An 8,027-nucleotide genomic window follows, 5' to 3' on the forward strand; every position below is an offset into this window, starting at 1 on the left:
CCCCCCCCCCCATGTTTCTCTCACACCAACCCTGGACAACATAACCAACATGTTCACAATAGACAATAGCATTTTACAATTCTTTGGACTCAACGCTTTGAAGATGAGTAATAATAAGTGAAAGGCGCTCCTGAGTTGGATTCCATATCATATGTCGGCTTGCGATCGGTCTCTTGGACAAACTGGTATAGGTACTGGAAGGTCCTATTAGTCTGTCATTGATTGTTGTTAAGGTGCCCATATTATGCTCTTTTTTAAGGTTGATAATTGTATCTTGAGGTTGTATTAGAATAGGTACAACTCAGTACAATGGTGAGTAAACTGAGTGTTTCTGCAGTTCACAGAACTCCAACAGAGTGACAAGTCTTCTCTCTGCCGTTTCAGGGGCGACGTTCTCCAGTTCCTCTTTCATTCATATCATATCAATAAATTGAGGTTATTGATTTGAATTGTTTATAACCAGGACCTTGTGTTTGGATCACGTTGTTTGTGTAAAATACAGTGCATCAGATCAAGTCTACATCTGTATTACACTGTTTCAGATATACTGTTCAATCGTTCAAGATTTAAGTAAATTTAAGTATCACATCGGTCTCCTGTTGGCGGATACAAATTATTATAAAAGGCAAAGAAAACTTTATCAGGACATGGTCATTTTTATACTTTTATGCTGCTGCACGGATGCAATTATTACACTACTTTTATATTCCCAATAACAATTCTGCACTTATAGCACAACGGGTTTGAATCCGACCTGCGGCCCCTTGCTGCGTATCATCCATCTCTCTCCCCCTTTCATGTCTATCCACGGTCAATAAAAAAGGGAAAAAGCACCAAAAAATAATCTTAAAGAAAAAAGGAAAAAAAAAAATCTGCATTTGCGTATTGGGCGATACCGAGTGACGCTTTGATACCAGTATGTAAAAAAAGAAGAAAAAAAAGAAGTAGAAATAGAAGCTTCTCTGGTACTGGTCTGACAACTCTTTTAATTTGAGTAAAAACACTGTCATCATATAGAAATAGACACACCTCTGCATTATAAGTGACTCCGATAAATTGGAGTGACGAGACGAAACTTGAGACCAAACTGTAATTTACAAGATTAAAAGTTAAACTCGGAATGAGAAATGCAGTCTCATTTTAAACTCTTTGCAAAGCTACTTTTGCCCTCATTCTTACCTCGCTTGCCTCTGGGACTTGAGGTTTTCCAGCTGGACATAAATCAGAAAACACGGCTTTTGCTGGCAGTCTAAACTGGATTTGGACTTTTCTTCACTTCCCGTATACTTTTTTTGCAACATCCCGACTTTCCTTTTCCTCTTTCGCGGCCATTCTGTTTCGCAGTTTGCCTCTTCCTCCCCCTTTATCCTGGCCCATCGTCCATGTGAGCCCCACCCTCTGTCACCACGGGGCCCATAAATGGCACAGCCAACCAGAGGGTCGAGCGACGGGGTAATAAACTCTTTGACAGGAACATCTGTCCACGCTGACCATATGCTACACAGCCAAAACTTTAACTAATGGTTAACTTCAGCTCTCATAAACAAACCGTAAGACCACACTTGACCCTGTGTCAGGGAGTTATTGTTCTCACCCTATCCTTACCCCCACCACACACACACACACACACACCACAGTTTATTTCACTTGTCAATGCAGATGCCTGCTTATTAAATGAGCAACAGTCTGAGTAGCAGAGGGGTCACGAGCAACACAAAAACACACCATAGGCAACAGGGGGGGTTCACAGTAGCGCTGGGACGATTGTTTCATTATACATGTGTCGCAATTGAATTTGTATTGCGATTTTCCTTTATTGGGATTCTAGAAGTATTGCAATTTGACAGTATTGTGTGCTGCGATTTTCTTTACCAATAACAAAAGTTACACTAGAGACTAGTAGAGAAGATTGTTTGTGAGACTGTTTTCTAAGACATCAAATGTCAGTCAGTCAGTCAGACAGACATTTACTTCATTTGTAAAGAAGAACATAACAGGAATGTTATGCTTTCACTCCGTTTTGCTGGAAAAGGATGATGTAGTCACTGTCAGCCCTACCATATGAACAGAAGAGGAAAAAATTAAGATATATCATCTGTATCCCAAAAAAAAAAATTATATATATATATAGCTTCTAAGAAAGAGAAATAATAAAAGAAAAAACACAAAGTGCAAATGAAAAGATTTCCCCCCCCCACCACTAGTACACAACACTGATTTATGTGAATGCGAGTATGAAGACATACAGCAGGGCGCTACAAAGGATTTCCCCCAGTGCTCGCCAACAAATCTGTGTGTGTGTGTGTGTGTGTGTGTGTGTGTGTGTGTGTGTGTGTGTGTGTGAGTGTGTGTGTGTGTGTGTGTGTGTGTGTGTGTGTGTGTGTGTGTGTGTGAGTGTGTGTGTGTGTGTGTTGCAGTGAGTCATCTTGTGTGCCATTTTTCTCTAAATAAGAGGCACCTCTGGAGGACTCTCCGTCTCAGTGGGGCTGGGTGCATGTACAGTTCAAACCCACAGTGTAAGAACAGAGGATTCACACTGGTATCTGACTTGCAGCCTTTTGTCACTTGTCACAGTCTAATGTTCGGTGCTGTCAATCAGTGCTGTGAAACACTTTATTTTATACTAAAAGCATGTTTCTTGGCGTTCTAAAACCCTGCTGAGATCGGTAAATAGGGCTTCCCATCACAGCTCAGTTGATGCAGAAGGAAGGTTTTGATCTGACAGCAGCTCCACGTGTTCACTGAGGAGCTTGTTTGAAACACAAATCAAGTCCTTTCTCTTCTTGCTCCCCCCCCTCCCGTGATTGGGTTTGAAGGCTGTTGAGTTGGATCAGTGAATACAAGGAGAGGGGAACGCATCTCTCTGTATAACTCACGGGTTGATGCATGGACTGTAAGTGAAGCCAAAACATCTGGATCACCCCCGGGTAGTTGGCTGCTAGGTCTAGGTCATAAACCCTGCCCCCTCCGTGTTAGCAGATGCACCAAACTAAAAAGAAATTCATGTAAAAGTACACCTCAAATAAGGTTTCCCAAAGATGGTTTCTTTCATTTGAGGTAGTTCTGATCACACTGATGTTTGTTCAAGTGTTACAGTGCTATAAAAATTGGGTCGAATTGGTTGGTTGGGCAGGTGTCTAAGCGGGACTTTGATACCACGGCCCCTCTGCCAGATCACTACTGTGCAGACTCTGGCTCAATTATCCCGAACTATTTGGCTTCACCTTTGTACAGAGGGAGGAAGTGGAGACACGTTGTCCATCTTTATGTACAGTCTAATGGTATGGCCATGCACTGTACAGGTCTAAAAATGTATAGTGGGTTGATAATAAGAGCAAGAGTGATTTCTCACTGCCAGGGTTTGTGGTCTCACACCCTGTGTAGCCACAGAGTTTAGAGCCCAGGCTGAAATTTCTCAACATCTATAGGATGGATTGCCATGACATTTAGTTCCGACGTTCACGTTCCCTACGGGGTGAATAGGAAGAATCTTGGCATTCGTAAATAGGTCATGGTCAATGACTGCACTTCTCACTGTGGATTATCCTTTACATAATGGATTACAAAGCAAAGATTGACTGCCTCGGAAGTACTTTGTTCAAAACAAGCGCCAAGTCGACTGGAAAGCCATGTTCAGCCTGACATTAGAACAACACGTCAGCGCCCTCGGTCCTTTGAAAAGTCCTGATGCAGAGGGCTCTGGGAAAAGAGTTTAAGCTGGCTCAACATTTGCCGCAATGCAATTTCATCTGGCAAGGTGCTAAAGGCCAATCCAGTACCTGTAACTCCTTTTTCCTCTTTCAATCAATATGATTGTTGCCAAGAGAATTTTCCTCAGTTGTATATTCCTGTACTAAAAAGTATTAAAAGCCACTTGGCAAGAGTTTTTCCATCTGTTAAGCCGATAAACTTCATCCGCTTTTTCTGGTGTCGGGTCACGACGGCAGCAGCTCCAGCAGCGGACCCCAAACTTCCCTTTCCCGAGCCACATTACCAGCTCCGACTGAGGGACGCGAGGCATTCCCATGCCAGGTTGGATATATAATCCCTCTACCTCGTCCTGGGTCTTCCGAGGCCTCCTCCCAGCTGGATGTGCCTGGAAAACCTTTCTAGAGAGGTCCCCCGGAGGAATCCTTACCAGATGCCCCGAATAACCTTAACTGGCTCCTTTCAACATGAAGGAGCAGCGGCTCTACTTCGAGCTCCTTACGGATGATTGAGCTTCTACCTATTTCTAAGGGACTGTCTCTCTTGAGAAAACCCATTTTGGCCACTTGTACCCTTGTGAATCTCTAACGCAAACTGGACAACAAGATTCATATTTCATGGACTCACAAGCCCCTGAAACAAGAAACCTGCACCAATGCAGCCACCAACAAACAACAGCAGGGTACCAAATTAGCACCAGCCACTCGCCAAATGAGTAATAAATATCTGCGTTGGCAAATAACATAGGTATCTGAACATAGCTGGCTTCTAAATTAGGCCTAGTTCCCTACAAATTCTAATCAATCTTTGCATTGTTTGTGCACAGTGGTGCTGGCACGCAACGCATGACAGTCAATATTTGTAGCGCAATGCTTTTGCTGACCCTCACTGCCCCCCATAGATAAGCTTGCGCTTACTTTATCAAGCCAGGTACCACAGAGGAGGATGTCGCTCCGTAAAGAGCGAGTCTGCAACTACTGTATGTGGCGGCATATTGCCAGAGTAATCAACCGGGCCTCTAAACCGGGCTCTAAACCGGGCCGCTGCAAAGAACCCAACCTACATAGGGCGCACGCTCTTACTGGGTGAGCTAGAGGTCGCCCCTGGTTTGAGACAGTCTACAAAATGACTGAAGTGAATCCCAAAGACGTTGTGAGGACGATAAAGTCAACATATCAAAAATCTTGAGTAACTAAACATACCTACATTTATCCCTGAATCAATTCACAACAAAACAAAGAAATTTCTCTGTCAACTGGAAACTGGACTGATAATACTTTTGATAATCAAAACAAAGCCTCTAGAAGCGTTCCCATTATATCAAAAATTGCTGACAGTACAATTCTCCCGCTTTAATGCAAGGCTAACCATTTCAGCTTTGGCTCCAAACTTCTACAGGAAACCTCTTCACTTCCAAGTCGGAGATTTCTTGAATCAGAGCCAGTGGGAGATTTCCAAACATCAAAGCAGAGCTGGAGAATTGTTCCTTTTTTTCCCCCCCAGAACTAAAATACCACTAGATTTCACAGGAGGAAATACGTACATGTGAGCATGTAGACAGTCTGCTCTCTATGAGACCGCTCATCAAGCAAAACTGTCTTAATTACACTATCAAAGGGAAAGATCAGATATATTTTAGCTGCAACAATGTGATTAAATATCACTGGCAGGTTTCCAATCATAACTCACCCCTATATTTTACTTACCCCTATCCTCTACAGACAAACCCCTGAAGAAATGTCACAGTTGTGACTAGAGCCCGACCGATATATCGGATGGCCGATATCATCGGCCGACATCGGGCATTTCCCGATTTATCTGTATCTGCATTTTTGTTTTTAATTTTCATTCATCAGAAGCATTTATAATGACAAATAAATGATAGTATAGCATAGTTTTTCCACCAAAGGGCGCTGTAAAACGCCCCTGTTGCTAACACTGATTTTCTTTGTTAATGTGTTTTTATTCAAAGTTTAATTTCTTACGTTTGTATTTTTTTTACATTTTATTAACACAAACAACACAAATTATTTTCACATTATTTTAGTGACAACTCATAAAAAAACAAATAACTAATATTAGGGAAATGTGTTTTGTTACGAGTTTCTGGATTTATGTATTATTATTATTATTTTTGTTTTGTTTTTAATCGGCTGATATATCGGACTTTCAAATAACCAAATATTCGCATCGGAATCAAGCAGAAAAATCCTTTAATCGGTCAGGCTCTAGCTGTGAACACCTAATAATCCAGACTCATGATCAGTCCATAGTTTACCACTGCTGCCTCCGTCAAAGATATACAGCGAACATTGTTTGCTGTCATTTTCTCTTCCATGGACTCTTGTCGACTGATGAGCAGTCAGGCCATGTTCAGATAGAGGCTGGACGCCGTTCAAGAGGGCGCTAGCAAAGAAGTCTACCCTGGGCCAACAGTAGCAGCAATGTAATTAGGGCTGCACAATTTATCATTTTTTTATCATTATCGTGATATCAACTGCCGCAATAAACACATCCCAAAAGGCTGTGGCATATAGCTAAAGACAGACGGAGCTCTTTTATTATTTAGGGCTGCCTTTTTACGTTCAATTTATTCAGTACAATGATTTCCAGTATGTTGTATTTTAGCAGAATACGGAAAGCAGCAGAAGAGAGAACACTTTAATATTTGTTAATTTGTTGCAAGTAATATAATTATTACATTTTGAGACAACGTTGTCGCATATCCTATATATTTTCTCCTTTTGTGCAGCCTTAAATGTATTGTAACGTCACCTGGCAGTACACTGTGGCCAATCAAATACACCCACACACATTCCTGGTAGAGCCCCATTGATAAAATAACTTTTATAGCCAATACCGATACAAATATTTGGTTATTAAAATATCTAATATGCAAATATATTGGCCGATATAGATTTAAAAAAATAAATCCAGAGACACATAACAAAACTTAAACAGACTTCCCTAAAATTAGTTATAAGTAGTAATTTGAGTTTGCGCTAAAATAATATAATTTGTTTTATTGTCACAACAGAACAGAGGAACACATACATACATATGTACATAGAGAGAGAGAGAAAATGAGTTCGGAAAATGCCTAAAATCGGCCCGCAGATATATTGGTCGGGATCTAATTGGAGATGAAAAGTTTAACTGACAAATGACCACATAAACTTATTCACTAATACATTTTAAATGAATGTAGCCTACTTGTAGTCTGGCACACATGGGTGCTCAGTGGGTGCTCAGTAATTTGCGTTTCTGTTCCAAGAAAATCATTTTGAAGTGCCGTGGTGTGTCTGTACATGATGTTGTTAGCATGCTGTGGAAGCAGTAGCTGAGACAATGGGCAATGTATTTACCTGGTGGTACCAGTAAAGTCTGGTAAAGTCTGACCTTCGTAGAAGCTGCCAACACTCTGTCTGAAATCGTTGTGTTCTGTTGGTGTAAAGAGAAAACAAAAGTCAGACAATGCATCAGTATTAACTTAATTGCACTGTCCCAACATGCACGGTTCAGGCTGCAGCAACACTTTTAGTTCCGGAAAAACACTAATCTTTGGGACTACAACAGGGTTCCAAGCAACACTGATACTGGAGGCAACGTGGGCCTTGCGTACTAAATAGTAAAGTACAATTTGTGATGGCTGCTCTCTCATGATTAATATATCTATCTATCTGTATGTACTGTATACAGTATACACCCAAGGCATGATAACCACCAAGCAGCAACATAATGGTGAGTATGTAAAGTCTCTGAGCTATCACTGCCTAGTATTATTACAGCTTTCCATCACGAGAGCTGTTATTTACCTTGTGCATAGCCAGTAACTCAGCAAACAGCAGAGTCTGCCTGTTATCAGGTAAATAGAAGATTTTGAAGATATCTTACTTGGAAAGTTGCTCTTCCTAATCCAATTCACTGTATGTAAGACTCATGTCATGTAACCTTGTTTAAAAGCCTTGAGTGAGGCTTGAACGATTTATTGACATCAGACACTCAGCTCTGTCTAACTTAAACCCAGGAAATCGATTAGACAGCTGCAAGTGATGCAAATTGCTGCTGCTTGAGGCCTCCCAAAGACCAAGAAATTGGATGGCATTGCTCCAGTTCTGAGGTCTTTACACTGGCTGCCTGTCATTTGCTTTTCCCCGGTATTTCGGGTACAGCCCCTTTAATGACTTTGAATTGCCTTGGTTTTAAAATAGGATACATACAGTAAATAAACTAACTTTGGTAACTTCAATGGTTGTGTACTTTGCTGGAAAAAAAAAAAAATAGTCCATCTATCACACGTCTGGGCAAAAAAAAAAAAA

At 41.2% G+C, this 8,027-nt stretch overlaps 1 protein-coding gene across 1 annotated transcript in view; it reads right to left on the reverse strand.

Annotated features, from left to right (window-relative positions):
* Positions 1–8,027, reverse strand: part of ccdc102a (coiled-coil domain containing 102A) — a 64,134-nt gene that overhangs the window by 39,017 nt on the left and 17,090 nt on the right. Inside the window, exon 2 of the mRNA XM_034867829.1 lies at positions 7,074–7,149. The gene's annotated coding sequence lies outside the window, so the exon portion shown is untranslated. The remainder of the gene's footprint in view (positions 1–7,073; positions 7,150–8,027) is intronic.

Source organism: Etheostoma cragini, chromosome 1 (assembly GCF_013103735.1).
Source record: "Etheostoma cragini isolate CJK2018 chromosome 1, CSU_Ecrag_1.0, whole genome shotgun sequence".
In the NCBI taxonomy this organism is placed as follows: domain Eukaryota; kingdom Metazoa; phylum Chordata; class Actinopteri; order Perciformes; family Percidae; genus Etheostoma; species Etheostoma cragini.